The sequence below is a fragment of the Chrysoperla carnea genome (assembly GCF_905475395.1).
Source record: "Chrysoperla carnea chromosome X unlocalized genomic scaffold, inChrCarn1.1 SUPER_X_unloc_47, whole genome shotgun sequence".
In the NCBI taxonomy this organism is placed as follows: domain Eukaryota; kingdom Metazoa; phylum Arthropoda; class Insecta; order Neuroptera; family Chrysopidae; genus Chrysoperla; species Chrysoperla carnea.
Window position 1 is genome coordinate 5,671 of NW_025408175.1, and position 25,259 is coordinate 30,929.

The window sequence follows — 25,259 nt, forward strand, 5'->3', positions numbered from 1 at the left end:
CTGCCAGTCATTTTAATAAAAAATTATTTACAATATTTTAACGAACGGATAACACGTGTGTTAACCTCACAAGTATTGTAATGTATGTGAGCGCCGGTACAATTGTGCCTTTTTATATAAAGCATTAAAGATTTTTTAAGCCACGCCTATACAATTTGATTAGTCCATACTCTGATAGCTATCCAATAGGATATGACAACAAAAATTTTGAAATTTCATATAAATATAAATACAACACATTTATTTCGCATTTAAACATTTGACTTTGTAGTATCAAATTGTCGAATATAATTTTTAAAATTGTGTGTTTTTTTGTAAAAACATTATTATTTGAAAATGGCTAGAACCAAGCAAACTGCACGTAAATCAACTGGTGGTAAAGCACCAAGAAAACAATTAGCAACGAAAGCTGCACGTAAAAGTGCACCAGCAACTGGTGGAGTAAAAAAACCACACAGATATCGTCCTGGTACAGTAGCTTTACGAGAAATTCGTCGTTATCAAAAAAGTACTGAATTGTTAATTCGTAAATTACCATTCCAACGTTTAGTACGTGAAATTGCACAAGATTTTAAAACCGATTTACGTTTCCAAAGTTCAGCTGTTATGGCATTACAAGAAGCTAGTGAAGCCTATTTAGTAGGTTTATTTGAAGATACCAATTTATGCGCAATTCATGCAAAGCGTGTTACAATTATGCCTAAGGATATACAATTGGCAAGACGTATTCGTGGAGAACGTGCATAAGCGTTTTAAATGACAATTTAAAAAAAAAAAAACAAATAAGAAATATTTTCGGTCCTATATATAGGACCAACATATATTATTAAATAAGAGTATATTATTTTTATTAAAAAATATATATATATATATATATATAAATTATTGAAATAAAATTAAACATTATTAAAATTTTGTTATAATTATAAGCGATTGCTATTTCTAAAAATAAATAAATTTCATAAAATTTATATTATTTTATATTCATTTGAAATATTAAAAAAACTTCTCGCTTTAAAGTAACCATGATATGAGTTATAAATGCAATAAAATTTTATACAAAAAATAATATTTATTTGTTGACGAATAATATAAAAGGTTTACATTTCTAAATAACATATATTTATATATGGTGTGTAAAAAAAAAGAAAAGAAGAAAAATAATTTATATTTTTAATATAAAAAGGCAACCGCACACAGTGTTCCCAAGCGGTCACCCATCCAAGTACTGACTGTGCCCAATGTTGCTTAACTTCGGTGATCGGACGAGAACCGGTGTTTTCAACGTGGTATGGCTGTTGCCAGTAATAAATGAAAATTTTTACAAATATATATTTTTCATAAATATCATTAATATTAAAGTATATTATTAAAATTTTCAATGAAGTAATCAATTTAAATATATACTTATTTATTATACCATATATTTTAAATAAAAATGCAACCGCACACAGTATTCTCAAGTGGCCACCCATCCGTGGTACTGACTGTGGCAAATGTTTCTTAACTATTATTTTATAAAATATTTATACAAAAAATAATTTACTCTTATCAAATATTAATTTGTGGCCTGTATTAAGGCCTATGTTATTTTCATTTTTTAGCAAAAATAATGAAATATTTCAATATATTATTAAAGTAACAGATCATTTCTTTTTTGGTGCTGCTTTTTTAATTTTTGTAGGAGATGATTTGGCAACAGAAGCTTTCTTAGCTTTTGGTGCTTTCGGTTTACGAGCAGGGCTACTTTTGGCAGCGGATTTTGTACTTTTTGCTGGTTTTGCTTTAACTGGTGCTTTTTTTGATGCCGCTGATGATTTTGCAGTAACTTTTTTAGCAGCAGTTGATGATGATGGAGTCGCTTTTTTTGCTTTAGGCTTTTTGGCTGCCAATGATGTAGTTGTGGCTTTCTTTTCTTTTGGTGCCCGTTTACTTTTAGCACTCTTTGCTGAACCTTTTGCTCCACTTTCTTTTTTGGATACTTTTGATTTAGCTGAAGAATTAGATGAAGCGGAAGCAGCCAATTTGAATGAACCAGATGCACCTTTACCTTTAGTTTGTACCAAGGCTCCCTCAGTTACAGCAGCTTTTAAATATTTTTTAATAAATGGTGAAATTTTATCAGAATCCACTTTATAATTTGCAGCTAAATATTTTTTAATTGCTTGTAATGATGAACCACCACGTTCTTTTAAATTTTTAATTGCGTTAACAACCATTTCTGATGTACGTGGATGTGTTGGTTTTGAATGTTGTTTTGTACGTTTAGCACCAGAAGCTGTTGCTTTTTTTGTTGGTGTTGTAGAAGCAGCAGTAACCGCAGTTGCTGCAACAGCTGTAGAATTTTCTTCGGCCATATTTTTTTACTTTATAAAAATAATGTATTTATTATAAATATTTAAATGATAAAATATAATAATTCTATCAAATAAAAAATAAAGGTTTTCAATTATATCATTATTCACAATAATATAAGTCCCTATGTAAGTCAAAGTACCATGTAGAAAACACATAAAAATTAAATAGTATTTCTAATTTACTGTCGTAGTAAACATGATTTATTTTTTCAATTTCTATAATATATAAAAAAATAAATTATAAATTTAATAATAATATTTATTTTATAAATTAAAATATATTTAATTTTTTTATTAACAATTATTAATAAACATAGTTTAATATTAATTATTTCAATCATACAAAACAATAATATTTTTAAGGTAAACTTAAAAAGTATATATTTTTATTTTTTATTTAATATCGATTTATTATAAATTATTAGTATATAAATAATTAAAAAATTTAATATATAAATATATATATTATAGTATAAGATTTCATTTTTAGAAAAACTTTTTTTGTCAATAATGAAAACGTATTATTATGAAATGTGTTAATCGAACATTGACAAAATATATTTCATTAGAAAATACTTTTATTTATGCATTAATATCAATAATTAACTATTAAATTAATTTTTTCATAATTATATAAAGAAATTTTATACTGATATAAGTATTTATATATTATAATATTTATTTTAAATATAAAAAAATTTATGACAAAATATATTATTAGAGTATTTGTTGAGATTAATATAAGATTATTTTAAATAAGAATTAATTTATATAATTATTAAAATATTATTAATTTTATGTTATGTAATTTTAATAAAAATAAATAATAATAATAATAAATATACAAATTTTTTAACAATTTAAATTTTATATGATCTAAATAATTTTGTTAAGTACGATATGAGAAATCATTGTAAGCTTCGTTAAGAAACTTTGTAATATAAAATAATAATAATAATATTAAATATATAAATAAATAAAATAAATTTGATATATATTTTTAGTTCATTCTGTGTATAAATCAAAGGATACCGAATAATTGGTAACGGATGCGATATATTATAGTATCGAGTATTAAAACATAATATATAAATTTATCTTGTTATTCAAATTTTTTGTTACTTAACTTATGTATTTAGAAAATTTATAATATTATTTATATAATTGACATAAAATCTTATAAATTGAAATTTTATTAATATGTATCAAAAGAAGAGAGTAACGTATTGATATAATATCAAAGGATACTGATTATTTAAATAACGAATACGTCATATATTGTTTGTGTAACGAAGTTCACTTGGCCATCTAGTTTAAAATAACATTTTCAATAGAAAGTTTATATGCTTTGTTTTTTTTTTTTCTTTAATTATTAAAAAAATAAATTGAAATTTAATTCAATCAAATTTTATAATAATTTTAAAAAAATTTTTCCTTTTAAAAAATATTTTGTGATGTTGTGATAATATGTATTAATACAAGTGCATCCTGATACTTTTATCTCTAGTAAAGGTATGAGTATCATGAACAGTTTTGTTATCTAATGATATTATTTTGATAATATTTTGTGTATATTCTTATAATATTTTGTCTAAATATCATCATAATACAATATTATTTTGATAATATTTTATGAATATTCTTATAATATGTTACCTAAATGTCATCATAATATGATGAATTATTTCCATAATAACATATAAAAAAAGAAAAAAAAAAAAAGAATCATTAATTTATAATTATTTAAATTGATTCTTTAAAAAAATATTATAATATATTATTTATAAAAATAATTTTTACTCTTATTTTAAATAAATTTGTGGCCTTTTATTAAAAGGCCTATGATCGATGTATTATTATTATAAAAATTAATGCAATGTTTTTAATTTATGCTTTCTTTTCAGTTTTCTTTGGTAATAACACTGCTTGAATGTTTGGTAATACACCACCTTGAGCAATTGTTACACCAGATAATAATTTATTTAATTCTTCATCATTACGAATTGCCAATTGTAAATGACGTGGAATGATACGTGTTTTTTTGTTATCACGGGCAGCATTACCAGCTAACTCGAGAACTTCTGCAGCCAAATATTCCATAACAGCAGCCAAATATACTGGGGCACCAGCACCTACTCGTTCAGCATAATTTCCTTTTCGTAATAATCTGTGAATTCTTCCAACAGGAAATTGTAATCCTGCTCGGCTTGATCTTGACTTTGCCTTTCCCTTTACTTTACCACCTTTACCTCGTCCAGACATAGCGAATAAATTTATTTAATTAATATTTTTTTTTGTAAATATAATCACACAGATGTGTACGTTACGGGGATTGTAACATAAATGTTTAAAATGTTATTTGGGTATTTTAATTTATAATATTTATAAAATATAAAACTTTAAAAATAAACCAATCACCTTATAGTATTATTTTTAGCCAATCAGAGAGTAGTATTCATTTTTATTGTTATATCCATCTTCGCGTATATAATACGCTAGTTGTATACACGACACGCTCATACATATACTGACTGGTGTTCTGTAACTATCTGTGTATATTAATTGTTTGTAACAATGCCACCAAAAACAAGTGGAAAAGCAGCAAAAAAAGCTGGCAAAGCTCAAAAAAATATATCAAAGAGTGATAAGAAAAAGAAGAGGAAGCGCAAGGAATCATATGCAATTTACATTTACAAAGTATTAAAACAAGTGCATCCTGATACTGGTATCTCTAGTAAAGCTATGAGTATCATGAACAGTTTTGTTAATGATATTTTTGAACGTATTGCTGCTGAAGCATCACGTTTAGCACATTATAATAAACGTTCAACAATCACAAGTCGGGAAATTCAAACCGCAGTTCGATTATTATTACCTGGTGAATTGGCAAAGCACGCTGTTAGTGAAGGTACTAAAGCTGTTACAAAATATACAAGTTCAAAATAAATAAATCGAAAATATTATTTAATTGATAACATAAAAATACATCAACATATAAAAACGGCTCTCTTTTTAAGAGAGCCATCAAATTTTTTAAATAAGAGTAAATTATTTTTATATATACAAAAAAATAAAATAAACAATTATTAATATCATATTTAATATAAAATTTTATATATTAATAGCTTGAATATATCTATTATTAGTATATCAATATTATTAATTTTAAATATAATAAAGGATATCGCGGAATATATATCGTAAATCAGTGTAATGCAAATGCATTACATTACCTTTATTATTTTCATTTTACATTTACTACTTGTTTATGTACGCTTATAATTATTAGAAAAATATTTTTAATAATTTTAAAAAATAAATGAAATAATAAAAATTTAATAATAAATTATTTATTGAAAGTATAAAAAATGGTATAGCAAAATCTTTATTTTCTTTGATTAAGGCGAAATGTTTTATTAGTTATAAATTCGATAATCTCCTATCGATACTTGTTACTCTTAACTTGTATATATAAAAAATATAATAGTATATTAATTTATAATAAAATTTTTTCAAAAATTCAATAAGTTATTGTAAAATAAAATAGATAATATACAAATTATAATTTATTATTGCAGATATATTACAATAAAAAAAAAAAAAATAAATAAAAATATTTGGTAATGTATGTTATAAACAAAATAATTTGTTGTAAACAAATTATATAATATGTTATATTTATTAACAAATTTATTTACTCTTATATAAATAAAATTAGTGGCTTCCCAAAAAGGAAAGCCTGTTTAAATTTATCGGATGTATTAAATATTCTTTAATAAATTTACTAAATATTTTAAGTAAATTATTATATTTTCTTAACCTCCAAAACCATACAAAGTACGACCTTGTCGTTTTAATGCATATACAACATCCATAGCTGTAACTGTTTTACGTTTTGCGTGTTCAGTATATGTAACAGCATCCCGAATAACATTTTCAAGGAATACTTTAAGTACACCACGTGTTTCTTCATAAATTAAACCAGAGATACGTTTTACTCCACCTCGTCGTGCTAAACGACGAATTGCAGGTTTTGTAATACCTTGGATATTATCACGCAAAACTTTTCTATGACGTTTTGCACCCCCTTTTCCAAGACCCTTTCCACCTTTTCCTCTGCCAGTCATTTTAATAAAAAATTATTTACAATATTTTAACGAACGGATAACACGTGTGTTAACCTCACAAGTATTGTAATGTATGTGAGCGCCGGTACAATTGTGCCTTTTTATATAAAGCATTAAAGATTTTTTAAGCCACGCCTATACAATTTGATTAGTCCATGCTCTGATAGCTATCCAATAGGATATGACAACAAAAATTTTGAAATTTCATATAAATATAAATACAACACATTTATTTCGCATTTAAACATTTGACTTTGTAGTATCAAATTGTCGAATATAATTTTTAAAATTGTGTGTTTTTTTGTAAAAACATTATTATTTGAAAATGGCTAGAACCAAGCAAACTGCACGTAAATCAACTGGTGGTAAAGCACCAAGAAAACAATTAGCAACGAAAGCTGCACGTAAAAGTGCACCAGCAACTGGTGGAGTAAAAAAACCACACAGATATCGTCCTGGTACAGTAGCTTTACGAGAAATTCGTCGTTATCAAAAAAGTACTGAATTGTTAATTCGTAAATTACCATTCCAACGTTTAGTACGTGAAATTGCACAAGATTTTAAAACCGATTTACGTTTCCAAAGTTCAGCTGTTATGGCATTACAAGAAGCTAGTGAAGCCTATTTAGTAGGTTTATTTGAAGATACCTATTTATGCGCAATTCATGCAAAGCGTGTTACAATTATGCCTAAGGATATACAATTGGCAAGACGTATTCGTGGAGAACGTGCATAAGCGTTTTAAATGACAATTTAAAAAAAAAAAAACAAATAAGAAATATTTTCGGTCCTATATATAGGACCAACATATATTATTAAATAAGAGTATATTATTTTTATTAAAAAATATATATATATATATATATATATATAAATTATTGAAATAAAATTAAACATTATTAAAATTTTGTTATAATTATAAGCGATTGCTATTTCTAAAAATAAATAAATTTCATAAAATTTATATTATTTTATATTCATTTGAAATATTAAAAAAACTTCTCGCTTTAAAGTAACCATGATATGAGTTATAAATGCAATAAAATTTTATACAAAAAATAATATTTATTTGTTGACGAATAATATAAAAGGTTTACATTTCTAAATAACATATATTTATATATGGTGTGTAAAAAAAAAGAAAAGAAGAAAAATAATTTATATTTTTAATATAAAAAGGCAACCGCACACAGTGTTCCCAAGCGGTCACCCATCCAAGTACTGACTGTGCCCAATGTTGCTTAACTTCGGTGATCGGACGAGAACCGGTGTTTTCAACGTGGTATGGCTGTTGCCAGTAATAAATGAAAATTTTTACAAATAGATATTTTTCATAAATATCATTAATATTAAAGTATATTATTAAAATTTTCAATGAAGTAATCAATTTAAATATATACTTATTTATTATACCATATATTTTAAATAAAAATGCAACCGCACACAGTATTCTCAAGTGGCCACCCATCCGTGGTACTGACTGTGGCAAATGTTTCTTAACTATTATTTTATAAAATATTTATACAAAAAATAATTTACTCTTATCAAATATTAATTTGTGGCCTGTATTAAGGCCTATGTTATTTTCATTTTTTAGCAAAAATAATGAAATATTTCAATATATTATTAAAGTAACAGATCATTTCTTTTTTGGTGCTGCTTTTTTAATTTTTGTAGGAGATGATTTGGCAACAGAAGCTTTCTTAGCTTTTGGTGCTTTCGGTTTACGAGCAGGGCTACTTTTGTCAGCGGATTTTGTACTTTTTGCTGGTTTTGCTTTAACTGGTGCTTTTTTTGATGCCGCTGATGATTTTGCAGTAACTTTTTTAGCAGCAGTTGATGATGATGGAGTCGCTTTTTTTGCTTTAGGCTTTTTGGCTGCCAATGATGTAGTTGTGGCTTTCTTTTCTTTTGGTGCCCGTTTACTTTTAGCACTCTTTGCTGAACCTTTTGCTCCACTTTCTTTTTTGGATACTTTTGATTTAGCTGAAGAATTAGATGAAGCGGAAGCAGCCAATTTGAATGAACCAGATGCACCTTTACCTTTAGTTTGTACCAAGGCTCCCTCAGTTACAGCAGCTTTTAAATATTTTTTAATAAATGGTGAAATTTTATCAGAATCCACTTTATAATTTGCAGCTAAATATTTTTTAATTGCTTGTAATGATGAACCACCACGTTCTTTTAAATTTTTAATTGCGTTAACAACCATTTCTGATGTACGTGGATGTGTTGGTTTTGAATGTTGTTTTGTACGTTTAGCACCAGAAGCTGTTGCTTTTTTTGTTGGTGTTGTAGAAGCAGCAGTAACCGCAGTTGCTGCAACAGCTGTAGAATTTTCTTCGGCCATATTTTTTTACTTTATAAAAATAATGTATTTATTATAAATATTTAAATGATAAAATATAATAATTCTATCAAATAAAAAATAAAGGTTTTCAATTATATCATTATTCACAATAATATAAGTCCCTATGTAAGTCAAAGTACCATGTAGAAAACACATAAAAATTAAATAGTATTTCTAATTTACTGTCGTAGTAAACATGATTTATTTTTTCAATTTCTATAATATATAAAATAATAAATTATAAATTTAATAATAATATTTATTTTATAAATTAAAATATATTTAATTTTTTTATTAACAATTATTAATAAACATAGTTTAATATTAATTATTTCAATCATACAAAACAATAATATTTTTAAGGTAAACTTAAAAAGTATATATTTTTATTTTTTATTTAATATCGATTTATTATAAATTATTAGTATATAAATAATTAAAAAATTTAATATATAAATATATATATTATAGTATAAGATTTCATTTTTAGAAAAACTTTTTTTGTCAATAATGAAAACGTATTATTATGAAATGTGTTAATCGAACATTGACAAAATATATTTCATTAGAAAATACTTTTATTTATGCATTAATATCAATAATTAACTATTAAATTAATTTTTTCATAATTATATAAAGAAATTTTATACTGATATAAGTATTTATATATTATAATATTTATTTTAAATATAAAAAAATTTATGACAAAATATATTATTAGAGTATTTGTTGAGATTAATATAAGATTATTTTAAATAAGAATTAATTTATATAATTATTAAAATATTATTAATTTTATGTTATGTAATTTTAATAAAAATAAATAATAATAATAATAAATATACAAATTTTTTAACAATTTAAATTTTATATGATCTAAATAATTTTGTTAAGTACGATATGAGAAATCATTGTAAGCTTCGTTAAGAAACTTTGTAATATAAAATAATAATAATAATATTAAATATATAAATAAATAAAATAAATTTGATATATATTTTTAGTTCATTCTGTGTATAAATCAAAGGATACCGAATAATTGGTAACGGATGCGATATATTATAGTATCGAGTATTAAAACATAATATATAAATTTATCTTGTTATTCAAATTTTTTGTTACTTAACTTATGTATTTAGAAAATTTATAATATTATTTATATAATTGACATAAAATCTTATAAATTGAAATTTTATTAATATGTATCAAAAGAAGAGAGTAACGTATTGATATAATATCAAAGGATACTGATTATTTAAATAACGAATACGTCATATATTGTTTGTGTAACGAAGTTCACTTGGCCATCTAGTTTAAAATAACATTTTCAATAGAAAGTTTATATGCTTTGTTTTTTTTTTTTCTTTAATTATTAAAAAAATAAATTGAAATTTAATTCAATCAAATTTTATAATAATTTTAAAAAAATTTTTCCTTTTAAAAAATATTTTGTGATGTTGTGATAATATGTATTAATACAAGTGCATCCTGATACTTTTATCTCTAGTAAAGGTATGAGTATCATGAACAGTTTTGTTATCTAATGATATTATTTTGATAATATTTTGTGTATATTCTTATAATATTTTGTCTAAATATCATCATAATACAATATTATTTTGATAATATTTTATGAATATTCTTATAATATGTTACCTAAATGTCATCATAATATGATGAATTATTTCCATAATAACATATAAAAAAAGAAAAAAAAAAAAGAATCATTAATTTATAATTATTTAAATTGATTCTTTAAAAAAATATTATAATATATTATTTATAAAAATAATTTTTACTCTTATTTTAAATAAATTTGTGGCCTTTTATTAAAAGGCCTATGATCGATGTATTATTATTATAAAAATTAATGCAATGTTTTTAATTTATGCTTTCTTTTCAGTTTTCTTTGGTAATAACACTGCTTGAATGTTTGGTAATACACCACCTTGAGCAATTGTTACACCAGATAATAATTTATTTAATTCTTCATCATTACGAATTGCCAATTGTAAATGACGTGGAATGATACGTGTTTTTTTGTTATCACGGGCAGCATTACCAGCTAACTCGAGAACTTCTGCAGCCAAATATTCCATAACAGCAGCCAAATATACTGGGGCACCAGCACCTACTCGTTCAGCATAATTTCCTTTTCGTAATAATCTGTGAATTCTTCCAACAGGAAATTGTAATCCTGCTCGGCTTGATCTTGACTTTGCCTTTCCCTTTACTTTACCACCTTTACCTCGTCCAGACATAGCGAATAAATTTATTTAATTAATATTTTTTTTTGTAAATATAATCACACAGATGTGTACGTTACGGGGATTGTAACATAAATGTTTAAAATGTTATTTGGGTATTTTAATTTATAATATTTATAAAATATAAAACTTTAAAAATAAACCAATCACCTTATAGTATTATTTTTAGCCAATCAGAGAGTAGTATTCATTTTTATTGTTATATCCATCTTCGCGTATATAATACGCTAGTTGTATACACGACACGCTCATACATATACTGACTGGTGTTCTGTAACTATCTGTGTATATTAATTGTTTGTAACAATGCCACCAAAAACAAGTGGAAAAGCAGCAAAAAAAGCTGGCAAAGCTCAAAAAAATATATCAAAGAGTGATAAGAAAAAGAAGAGGAAGCGCAAGGAATCATATGCAATTTACATTTACAAAGTATTAAAACAAGTGCATCCTGATACTGGTATCTCTAGTAAAGCTATGAGTATCATGAACAGTTTTGTTAATGATATTTTTGAACGTATTGCTGCTGAAGCATCACGTTTAGCACATTATAATAAACGTTCAACAATCACAAGTCGGGAAATTCAAACCGCAGTTCGATTATTATTACCTGGTGAATTGGCAAAGCACGCTGTTAGTGAAGGTACTAAAGCTGTTACAAAATATACAAGTTCAAAATAAATAAATCGAAAATATTATTTAATTGATAACATAAAAATACATCAACATATAAAAACGGCTCTCTTTTTAAGAGAGCCATCAAATTTTTTAAATAAGAGTAAATTATTTTTATATATACAAAAAAATAAAATAAACAATTATTAATATCATATTTAATATAAAATTTTATATATTAATAGCTTGAATATATCTATTATTAGTATATCAATATTATTAATTTTAAATATAATAAAGGATATCGCGGAATATATATCGTAAATCAGTGTAATGCAAATGCATTACATTACCTTTATTATTTTCATTTTACATTTACTACTTGTTTATGTACGCTTATAATTATTAGAAAAATATTTTTAATAATTTTAAAAAATAAATGAAATAATAAAAATTTAATAATAAATTATTTATTGAAAGTATAAAAAATGGTATAGCAAAATCTTTATTTTCTTTGATTAAGGCGAAATGTTTTATTAGTTATAAATTCGATAATCTCCTATCGATACTTGTTACTCTTAACTTGTATATATAAAAAATATAATAGTATATTAATTTATAATAAAATTTTTTCAAAAATTCAATAAGTTATTGTAAAATAAAATAGATAATATACAAATTATAATTGATATATTACAATAAAAAAAAAAAAAAATAAATAAAAATATTTGGTAATGTATGTTATAAACAAAATAATTTGTTTGTAAACAAATTATATAATATGTTATATTTATTAACAAATTTATTTACTCTTATATAAATAAAATTAGTGGCTTCCCAAAAAGGAAAGCCTGTTTAAATTTATCGGATGTATTAAATATTCTTTAATAAATTTACTAAATATTTTAAGTAAATTATTATATTTTCTTAACCTCCAAAACCATACAAAGTACGACCTTGTCGTTTTAATGCATATACAACATCCATAGCTGTAACTGTTTTACGTTTTGCGTGTTCAGTATATGTAACAGCATCCCGAATAACATTTTCAAGGAATACTTTAAGTACACCACGTGTTTCTTCATAAATTAAACCAGAGATACGTTTTACTCCACCTCGTCGTGCTAAACGACGAATTGCAGGTTTTGTAATACCTTGGATATTATCACGCAAAACTTTTCTATGACGTTTTGCACCCCCTTTTCCAAGACCCTTTCCACCTTTTCCTCTGCCAGTCATTTTAATAAAAAATTATTTACAATATTTTTAACGAACGGATAACACGTGTGTTTAACCTCACAAGTATTGTAATGTATGTGAGCGCCGGTACAATTGTGCCTTTTTATATAAAGCATTAAAGATTTTTTAAGCCACGCCTATACAATTTGATTAGTCCATACTCTGATAGCTATCCAATAGGATATGACAACAAAAATTTTGAAATTTCATATAAATATAAATACAACACATTTATTTCGCATTTAAACATTTGACTTTGTAGTATCAAATTGTCGAATATAATTTTTAAAATTGTGTGTTTTTTTGTAAAAACATTATTATTTGAAAATGGCTAGAACCAAGCAAACTGCACGTAAATCAACTGGTGGTAAAGCACCAAGAAAACAATTAGCAACGAAAGCTGCACGTAAAAGTGCACCAGCAACTGGTGGAGTAAAAAAACCACACAGATATCGTCCTGGTACAGTAGCTTTACGAGAAATTCGTCGTTATCAAAAAAGTACTGAATTGTTAATTCGTAAATTACCATTCCAACGTTTAGTACGTGAAATTGCACAAGATTTTAAAACCGATTTACGTTTCCAAAGTTCAGCTGTTATGGCATTACAAGAAGCTAGTGAAGCCTATTTAGTAGGTTTATTTGAAGATACCAATTTATGCGCAATTCATGCAAAGCGTGTTACAATTATGCCTAAGGATATACAATTGGCAAGACGTATTCGTGGAGAACGTGCATAAGCGTTTTAAATGACAATTTAAAAAAAAAAAAAACAAATAAGAAATATTTTCGGTCCTATATATAGGACCAACATATATTATTAAATAAGAGTATATTATTTTTATTAAAAAATATATATATATATATATATATAAATTATTGAAATAAAATTAAACATTATTAAAATTTTGTTATAATTATAAGCGATTGCTATTTCTAAAAATAAATAAATTTCATAAAATTTATATTATTTTATATTCATTTGAAATATTAAAAAAACTTCTCGCTTTAAAGTAACCATGATATGAGTTATAAATGCAATAAAATTTTATACAAAAAAATAATATTTATTTGTTGACGAATAATATAAAAGGTTTACATTTCTAAATAACATATATTTATATACGGGTGTGTAAAAAAAAAGAAAAGAAGAAAAATAATTTATATTTTTAATATAAAAAGGCAACCGCACACAGTGTTCCCAAGCGGTCACCCATCCAAGTACTGACTGTGCCCAATGTTGCTTAACTTCGGTGATCGGACGAGAACCGGTGTTTTCAACGTGGTATGGCTGTTGCCAGTAATAAATGAAAATTTTTACAAATATATATTTTTCATAAATATCATTAATATTAAAGTATATTATTAAAATTTTCAATGAAGTAATCAATTTAAATATATACTTATTTATTATACCATATATTTTAAATAAAAATGCAACCGCACACAGTATTCTCAAGTGGCCACCCATCCGTGGTACTGACTGTGGCAAATGTTTCTTAACTATTATTTTATAAAATATTTATACAAAAAATAATTTACTCTTATCAAATATTAATTTGTGGCCTGTATTAAGGCCTATGTTATTTTCATTTTTTAGCAAAAATAATGAAATATTTCAATATATTATTAAAGTAACAGATCATTTCTTTTTTGGTGCTGCTTTTTTAATTTTTGTAGGAGATGATTTGGCAACAGAAGCTTTCTTAGCTTTTGGTGCTTTCGGTTTACGAGCAGGGCTACTTTTGGCAGCGGATTTTGTACTTTTTGCTGGTTTTGCTTTAACTGGTGCTTTTTTTGATGCCGCTGATGATTTTGCAGTAACTTTTTTAGCAGCAGTTGATGATGATGGAGTCGCTTTTTTTGCTTTAGGCTTTTTGGCTGCCAATGATGTAGTTGTGGCTTTCTTTTCTTTTGGTGCCCGTTTACTTTTAGCACTCTTTGCTGAACCTTTTGCTCCACTTTCTTTTTTGGATACTTTTGATTTAGCTGAAGAATTAGATGAAGCGGAAGCAGCCAATTTGAATGAACCAGATGCACCTTTACCTTTAGTTTGTACCAAGGCTCCCTCAGTTACAGCAGCTTTTAAATATTTTTTAATAAATGGTGAAATTTTATCAGAATCCACTTTATAATTTGCAGCTAAATATTTTTTAATTGCTTGTAATGATGAACCACCACGTTCTTTTAAATTTTTAATTGCGTTAACAACCATTTCTGATGTACGTGGATGTGTTGGTTTTGAATGTTGTTTTGTACGTTTAGCACCAGAAGCTGTTGCTTTTTTTGTTGGTGTTGTAGAAGCAGCAGTAACCGCAGTTGCTGCAACAGCTGTAGAATTTTCTTCGGCCATATTTTTTTACTTTATAAAAATAATGTATTTATTATAAATATTTAAATGATAAAATATAATAATTCTATCAAATAAAAAATAAAGGTTTTCAATTATATCATTATTCACAATAATATAAGTCCCTATGTAAGTCAAAGTACCATGTAGAAAACACATAAAAATTAAATAGTATTTCTAATTTACTGTCGTAGTAAACATGATTTATTTTTTCAATTTCTATAATATATAAAATAATAAATTATAAATTTAATAATAATATTTATTTTATAAATTAAAATATATTTAATTTTTTTATTAACAATTATTAATAAACATAGTTTAATATTAATTATTTCAATCATACAAAACAATAATATTTTTAAGGTAAACTTAAAAAGTATATATTTTTATTTTTTATTTAATATCGATTTATTATAAATTATTAGTATATAAATAATTAAAAAATTTAATATATAAATATATATATTATAGTATAAGATTTCATTTTTAGAAAAACTTTTTTTGTCAATAATGAAAACGTATTATTATGAAATGTGTTAATCGAACATTGACAAAATATATTTCATTAGAAAATACTTTTATTTATGCATTAATATCAATAATTAACTATTAAATTAATTTTTTCATAATTATATAAAGAAATTTTATACTGATATAAGTATTTATATATTATAATATTTATTTTAAATATAAAAAAATTTATGACAAAATATATTATTAGAGTATTTGTTGAGATTAATATAAGATTATTTTAAATAAGAATTAATTTATATAATTATTAAAATATTATTAATTTTATGTTATGTAATTTTAATAAAAATAAATAATAATAATAATAAATATACAAATTTTTTAACAATTTAAATTTTATATGATCTAAATAATTTTGTTAAGTACGATATGAGAAATCATTGTAAGCTTCGTTAAGAAACTTTGTAATATAAAATAATAATAATAATATTAAATATATAAATAAATAAAATAAATTTGATATATATTTTTAGTTCATTCTGTGTATAAATCAAAGGATACCGAATAATTGGTAACGGATGCGATATATTATAGTATCGAGTATTAAAACATAATATATAAATTTATCTTGTTATTCAAATTTTTTGTTACTTAACTTATGTATTTAGAAAATTTATAATATTATTTATATAATTGACATAAAATCTTATAAATTGAAATTTTATTAATATGTATCAAAAGAAGAGAGTAACGTATTGATATAATATCAAAGGATACTGATTATTTAAATAACGAATACGTCATATATTGTTTGTGTAACGAAGTTCACTTGGCCATCTAGTTTAAAATAACATTTTCAATAGAAAGTTTATATGCTTTGTTTTTTTTTTTTCTTTAATTATTAAAAAAATAAATTGAAATTTAATTCAATCAAATTTTATAATAATTTTAAAAAAATTTTTCCTTTTAAAAAATATTTTGTGATGTTGTGATAATATGTATTAATACAAGTGCATCCTGATACTTTTATCTCTAGTAAAGGTATGAGTATCATGAACAGTTTTGTTATCTAATGATATTATTTTGATAATATTTTGTGTATATTCTTATAATATTTTGTCTAAATATCATCATAATACAATATTATTTTGATAATATTTTATGAATATTCTTATAATATGTTACCTAAATGTCATCATAATATGATGAATTATTTCCATAATAACATAAAAAAAAAGAAAAAAAAAAAAAGAATCATTAATTTATAATTATTTAAATTGATTCTTTAAAAAAATATTATAATATATTATTTATAAAAATAATTTTTACTCTTATTTTAAATAAATTTGTGGCCTTTTATTAAAAGGCCTATGATCGATGTATTATTATTATAAAAATTAATGCAATGTTTTTAATTTATGCTTTCTTTTCAGTTTTCTTTGGTAATAACACTGCTTGAATGTTTGGTAATACACCACCTTGAGCAATTGTTACACCAGATAATAATTTATTTAATTCTTCATCATTACGAATTGCCAATTGTAAATGACGTGGAATGATACGTGTTTTTTTGTTATCACGGGCAGCATTACCAGCTAACTCGAGAACTTCTGCAGCCAAATATTCCATAACAGCAGCCAAATATACTGGGGCACCAGCACCTACTCGTTCAGCATAATTTCCTTTTCGTAATAATCTGTGAATTCTTCCAACAGGAAATTGTAATCCTGCTCGGCTTGATCTTGACTTTGCCTTTCCCTTTACTTTACCACCTTTACCTCGTCCAGACATAGCGAATAAATTTATTTAATTAATATTTTTTTTTGTAAATATAATCACACAGATGTGTACGTTACGGGGATTGTAACATAAATGTTTAAAATGTTATTTGGGTATTTTAATTTATAATATTTATAAAATATAAAACTTTAAAAATAAACCAATCACCTTATAGTATTATTTTTAGCCAATCAGAGAGTAGTATTCATTTTTATTGTTATATCCATCTTCGCGTATATAATACGCTAGTTGTATACACGACACGCTCATACATATACTGACTGGTGTTCTGTAACTATCTGTGTATATTAATTGTTTGTAACAATGCCACCAAAAACAAGTGGAAAAGCAGCAAAAAAAGCTGGCAAAGCTCAAAAAAATATATCAAAGAGTGATAAGAAAAAGAAGAGGAAGCGCAAGGAATCATATGCAATTTACATTTACAAAGTATTAAAACAAGTGCATCCTGATACTGGTATCTCTAGTAAAGCTATGAGTATCATGAACAGTTTTGTTAATGATATTTTTGAACGTATTGCTGCTGAAGCATCACGTTTAGCACATTATAATAAACGTTCAACAATCACAAGTCGGGAAATTCAAACCGCAGTTCGATTATTATTACCTGGTGAATTGGCAAAGCACGCTGTTAGTGAAGGTACTAAAGCTGTTACAAAATATACAAGTTCAAAATAAATAAATCGAAAATATTATTTAATTGATAACATAAAAATACATCAACATATAAAAACGGCTCTCTTTTTAAGAGAGCCATCAAATTTTTTAAATAAGAGTAAATTATTTTTATATATACAAAAAAATAAAATAAACAATTATTAATATCATATTTAATATAAAATTTTATATATTAATAGCTTGAATATATCTATTATTAGTATATCAATATTATTAATTTTAAATATAATAAAGGATATCGCGGAATATATATCGTAAATCAGTGTAATGCAAATGCATTACATTACCTTTATTATTTTCATTTTACATTTACTACTTGTTTATGTACGCTTATAATTATTAGAAAAATATTTTTAATAATTTTAAAAAATAAATGAAATAATAAAAATTTAATAATAAATTATTTATTGAAAGTATAAAAAATGGTATAGCAAAATCTTTATTTTCTTTGATTAAGGCGAAATGTTTTATTAGTTATAAATTCGATAATCTCCTATCGATACTTGTTACTCTTAACTTGTATATATAAAAAATATAATAGTATATTAATTTATAATAAAATTTTTTCAAAAATTCAATAAGTTATTGTAAAATAAAATAGATAATATACAAATTATAATTTATTATTGCAGATATATTACAATAAAAAAAAAAAAAATAAATAAAAATATTTGGTAATGTATGTTATAAACAAAATAATTTGTTGTAAACAAATTATATAATATGTTATATTTATTAACAAATTTATTTACTCTTATATAAATAAAATTAGTGGCTTCCCAAAAAGGAAAGCCTGTTTAAATTTATCGGATGTATTAAATATTCTTTAATAAATTTACTAAATATTTTAAGTAAATTATTATATTTTCTTAACCTCCAAAACCATACAAAGTACGACCTTGTCGTTTTAATGCATATACAACATCCATAGCTGTAACTGTTTTACGTTTTGCGTGTTCAGTATATGTAACAGCATCCCGAATAACATTTTCAAGGAATACTTTAAGTACACCACGTGTTTCTTCATAAATTAAACCAGAGATACGTTTTACTCCACCTCGTCGTGCTAAACGACGAATTGCAGGTTTTGTAATACCTTGGATATTATCACGCAAAACTTTTCTATGACGTTTTGCACCCCCTTTTCCAAGACCCTTTCCACCTTTTCCTCTGCCAGTCATTTTAATAAAAAATTATTTACAATATTTTAACGAACGGATAACACGTGTGTTAACCTCACAAGTATTGTAATGTATGTGAGCGCCGGTACAATTGTGCCTTTTTATATAAAGCATTAAAGATTTTTTAAGCCACGCCTATACAATTTGATTAGTCCATACTCTGATAGCTATCCAATAGGATATGACAACAAAAATTTTGAAATTTCATATAAATATAAATACAACACATTTATTTCGCATTTAAACATTTGACTTTGTAGTATCAAATTGTCGAATATAATTTTTAAAATTGTGTGTTTTTTTGTAAAAACATTATTATTTGAAAATGGCTAGAACCAAGCAAACTGCACGTAAATCAACTGGTGGTAAAGCACCAAGAAAACAATTAGCAACGAAAGCTGCACGTAAAAGTGCACCAGCAACTGGTGGAGTAAAAAAACCACACAGATATCGTCCTGGTACAGTAGCTTTACGAGAAATTCGTCGTTATCAAAAAAGTACTGAATTGTTAATTCGTAAATTACCATTCCAACGTTTAGTACGTGAAATTGCACAAGATTTTAAAACCGATTTACGTTTCCAAAGTTCAGCTGTTATGGCATTACAAGAAGCTAGTGAAGCCTATTTAGTAGGTTTATTTGAAGATACCAATTTATGCGCAATTCATGCAAAGCGTGTTACAATTATGCCTAAGGATATACAATTGGCAAGACGTATTCGTGGAGAACGTGCATAAGCGTTTTAAATGACAATTTAAAAAAAAAAAAAACAAATAAGAAATATTTTCGGTCCTATATATAGGACCAACATATATTATTAAATAAGAGTATATTATTTTTATTAAAAAATATATATATATATATATATATATAAATTATTGAAATAAAATTAAACATTATTAAAATTTTGTTATAATTATAAGCGATTGCTATTTCTAAAAATAAATAAATTTCATAAAATTTATATTATTTTATATTCATTTGAAATATTAAAAAAACTTCTCGCTTTAAAGTAACCATGATATGAGTTATAAATGCAATAAAATTTTATACAAAAAATAATATTTATTTGTTGACGAATAATATAAAAGGTTTACATTTCTAAATAACATATATTTATATATGGTGTGTAAAAAAAAAGAAAAGAAGAAAAATAATTTATATTTTTAATATAAAAAGGCAACCGCACACAGTGTTCCCAAGCGGTCACCCATCCAAGTACTGACTGTGCCCAATGTTGCTTAACTTCGGTGATCGGACGAGAACCGGTGTTTTCAACGTGGTATGGCTGTTGCCAGTAATAAATGAAAATTTTTACAAATATATATTTTTCATAAATATCATTAATATTAAAGTATATTATTAAAATTTTCAATGAAGTAATCAATTTAAATATATACTTATTTATTATACCATATATTTTAAATAAAAATGCAACCGCACACAGTATTCTCAAGTGGCCACCCATCCGTGGTACTGACTGTGGCAAATGTTTCTTAACTATTATTTTATAAAATATTTATACAAAAAATAATTTACTCTTATCAAATATTAATTTGTGGCCTGTATTAAGGCCTATGTTATTTTCATTTTTTAGCAAAAATAATGAAATATTTCAATATATTATTAAAGTAACAGATCATTTCTTTTTTGGTGCTGCTTTTTTAATTTTTGTAGGAGATGATTTGGCAACAGAAGCTTTCTTAGCTTTTGGTGCTTTCGGTTTACGAGCAGGGCTACTTTTGGCAGCGGATTTTGTACTTTTTGCTGGTTTTGCTTTAACTGGTGCTTTTTTTGATGCCGCTGATGATTTTGCAGTAACTTTTTTAGCAGCAGTTGATGATGATGGAGTCGCTTTTTTTGCTTTAGGCTTTTTGGCTGCCAATGATGTAGTTGTGGCTTTCTTTTCTTTTGGTGCCCGTTTACTTTTAGCACTCTTTGCTGAACCTTTTGCTCCACTTTCTTTTTTGGATACTTTTGATTTAGCTGAAGAATTAGATGAAGCGGAAGCAGCCAATTTGAATGAACCAGATGCACCTTTACCTTTAGTTTGTACCAAGGCTCCCTCAGTTACAGCAGCTTTTAAATATTTTTTAATAAATGGTGAAATTTTATCAGAATCCACTTTATAATTTGCAGCTAAATATTTTTTAATTGCTTGTAATGATGAACCACCACGTTCTTTTAAATTTTTAATTGCGTTAACAACCATTTCTGATGTACGTGGATGTGTTGGTTTTGAATGTTGTTTTGTACGTTTAGCACCAGAAGCTGTTGCTTTTTTTGTTGGTGTTGTAGAAGCAGCAGTAACCGCAGTTGCTGCAACAGCTGTAGAATTTTCTTCGGCCATATTTTTTTACTTTATAAAAATAATGTATTTATTATAAATATTTAAATGATAAAATATAATAATTCTATCAAATAAAAAATAAAGGTTTTCAATTATATCATTATTCACAATAATATAAGTCCCTATGTAAGTCAAAGTACCATGTAGAAAACACATAAAAATTAAATAGTATTTCTAATTTACTGTCGTAGTAAACATGATTTATTTTTTCAATTTCTATAATATATAAAATAATAAATTATAAATTTAATAATAATATTTATTTTATAAATTAAAATATATTTAATTTTTTTATTAACAATTATTAATAAACATAGTTTAATATTAATTATTTCAATCATACAAAACAATAATATTTTTAAGGTAAACTTAAAAAGTATATATTTTTATTTTTTATTTAATATCGATTTATTATAAATTATTAGTATATAAATAATTAAAAAATTTAATATATAAATATATATATTATAGTATAAGATTTCATTTTTAGAAAAACTTTTTTTGTCAATAATGAAAACGTATTATTATGAAATGTGTTAATCGAACATTGACAAAATATATTTCATTAGAAAATACTTTTATTTATGCATTAATATCAATAATTAACTATTAAATTAATTTTTTCATAATTATATAAAGAAATTTTATACTGATATAAGTATTTATATATTATAATATTTATTTTAAATATAAAAAAATTTATGACAAAATATATTATTAGAGTATTTGTTGAGATTAATATAAGATTATTTTAAATAAGAATTAATTTATATAATTATTAAAATATTATTAATTTTATGTTATGTAATTTTAATAAAAATAAATAATAATAATAATAAATATACAAATTTTTTAACAATTTAAATTTTATATGATCTAAATAATTTTGTTAAGTACGATATGAGAAATCATTGTAAGCTTCGTTAAGAAACTTTGTAATATAAAATAATAATAATAATATTAAATATATAAATAAATAAAATAAATTTGATATATATTTTTAGTTCATTCTGTGTATAAATCAAAGGATACCGAATAATTGGTAACGGATGCGATATATTATAGTATCGAGTATTAAAACATAATATATAAATTTATCTTGTTATTCAAATTTTTTGTTACTTAACTTATGTATTTAGAAAATTTATAATATTATTTATATAATTGACATAAAATCTTATAAATTGAAATTTTATTAATATGTATCAAAAGAAGAGAGTAACGTATTGATATAATATCAAAGGATACTGATTATTTAAATAACGAATACGTCATATATTGTTTGTGTAACGAAGTTCACTTGGCCATCTAGTTTAAAATAACATTTTCAATAGAAAGTTTATATGCTTTGTTTTTTTTTTTTCTTTAATTATTAAAAAAATAAATTGAAATTTAATTCAATCAAATTTTATAATAATTTTAAAAAAATTTTTCCTTTTAAAAAATTTTTTGTGATGTTGTGATAATATGTATTAATACAAGTGCATCCTGATACTTTTATCTCTAGTAAAGGTATGAGTATCATGAACAGTTTTGTTATCTAATGATATTATTTTGATAATATTTTGTGTATATTCTTATAATATTTTGTCTAAATATCATCATAATACAATATTATTTTGATAATATTTTATGAATATTCTTATAATATGTTACCTAAATGTCATCATAATATGATGAATTATTTCCATAATAACATATAAAAAAAGAAAAAAAAAAAAAGAATCATTAATTTATAATTATTTAAATTGATTCTTTAAAAAAATATTATAATATATTATTTATAAAAATAATTTTTACTCTTATTTTAAATAAATTTGTGGCCTTTTATTAAAAGGCCTATGATCGATGTATTATTATTATAAAAATTAATGCAATGTTTTTAATTTATGCTTTCTTTTCAGTTTTCTTTGGTAATAACACTGCTTGAATGTTTGGTAATACACCACCTTGAGCAATTGTTACACCAGATAATAATTTATTTAATTCTTCATCATTACGAATTGCCAATTGTAAATGACGTGGAATGATACGTGTTTTTTTGTTATCACGGGCAGCATTACCAGCTAACTCGAGAACTTCTGCAGCCAAATATTCCATAACAGCAGCCAAATATACTGGGGCACCAGCACCTACTCGTTCAGCATAATTTCCTTTTCGTAATAATCTGTGAATTCTTCCAACAGGAAATTGTAATCCTGCTCGGCTTGATCTTGACTTTGCCTTTCCCTTTACTTTACCACCTTTACCTCGTCCAGACATAGCGAATAAATTTATTTAATTAATATTTTTTTTTGTAAATATAATCACACAGATGTGTACGTTACGGGGATTGTAACATAAATGTTTAAAATGTTATTTGGGTATTTTAATTTATAATATTTATAAAATATAAAACTTTAAAAATAAACCAATCACCTTATAGTATTATTTTTAGCCAATCAGAGAGTAGTATTCATTTTTATTGTTATATCCATCTTCGCGTATATAATACGCTAGTTGTATACACGACACGCTCATACATATACTGACTGGTGTTCTGTAACTATCTGTGTATATTAATTGTTTGTAACAATGCCACCAAAAACAAGTGGAAAAGCAGCAAAAAAAGCTGGCAAAGCTCAAAAAAATATATCAAAGAGTGATAAGAAAAAGAAGAGGAAGCGCAAGGAATCATATGCAATTTACATTTACAAAGTATTAAAACAAGTGCATCCTGATACTGGTATCTCTAGTAAAGCTATGAGTATCATGAACAGTTTTGTTAATGATATTTTTGAACGTATTGCTGCTGAAGCATCACGTTTAGCACATTATAATAAACGTTCAACAATCACAAGTCGGGAAATTCAAACCGCAGTTCGATTATTATTACCTGGTGAATTGGCAAAGCACGCTGTTAGTGAAGGTACTAAAGCTGTTACAAAATATACAAGTTCAAAATAAATAAATCGAAAATATTATTTAATTGATAACATAAAAATACATCAACATATAAAAACGGCTCTCTTTTTAAGAGAGCCATCAAATTTTTTAAATAAGAGTAAATTATTTTTATATATACAAAAAAATAAAATAAACAATTATTAATATCATATTTAATATAAAATTTTATATATTAATAGCTTGAATATATCTATTATTAGTATATCAATATTATTAATTTTAAATATAATAAAGGATATCGCGGAATATATATCGTAAATCAGTGTAATGCAAATGCATTACATTACCTTTATTATTTTCATTTTACATTTACTACTTGTTTATGTACGCTTATAATTATTAGAAAAATATTTTTAATAATTTTAAAAAATAAATGAAATAATAAAAATTTAATAATAAATTATTTATTGAAAGTATAAAAAATGGTATAGCAAAATCTTTATTTTCTTTGATTAAGGCGAAATGTTTTATTAGTTATAAATTCGATAATCTCCTATCGATACTTGTTACTCTTAACTTGTATATATAAAAAAT

The 25,259-nt window shown here is 24.1% G+C and overlaps 4 non-coding genes across 4 annotated transcripts; all 4 read right to left on the reverse strand.

The window, feature by feature from the left end:
• Positions 1–1,184: 1,184 nt before the first annotated feature.
• On the reverse strand, positions 1,185–1,303 carry LOC123304390. The gene has a single exon (XR_006536415.1). It is a non-coding gene; the product is annotated as a 5S ribosomal RNA (ribosomal RNA).
• A 6,358-nt stretch (positions 1,304–7,661) lies between these two features.
• Positions 7,662–7,780, reverse strand: LOC123304391. The gene has a single exon (XR_006536416.1). It is a non-coding gene; the product is annotated as a 5S ribosomal RNA (ribosomal RNA).
• A 6,350-nt stretch (positions 7,781–14,130) lies between these two features.
• On the reverse strand, positions 14,131–14,249 carry LOC123304392. Its single transcript, XR_006536417.1, has one exon. It is a non-coding gene; the product is annotated as a 5S ribosomal RNA (ribosomal RNA).
• A 6,357-nt stretch (positions 14,250–20,606) lies between these two features.
• Positions 20,607–20,725, reverse strand: LOC123304393. The gene has a single exon (XR_006536418.1). It is a non-coding gene; the product is annotated as a 5S ribosomal RNA (ribosomal RNA).
• Between the last annotated feature and the right edge of the window lie 4,534 nt (positions 20,726–25,259).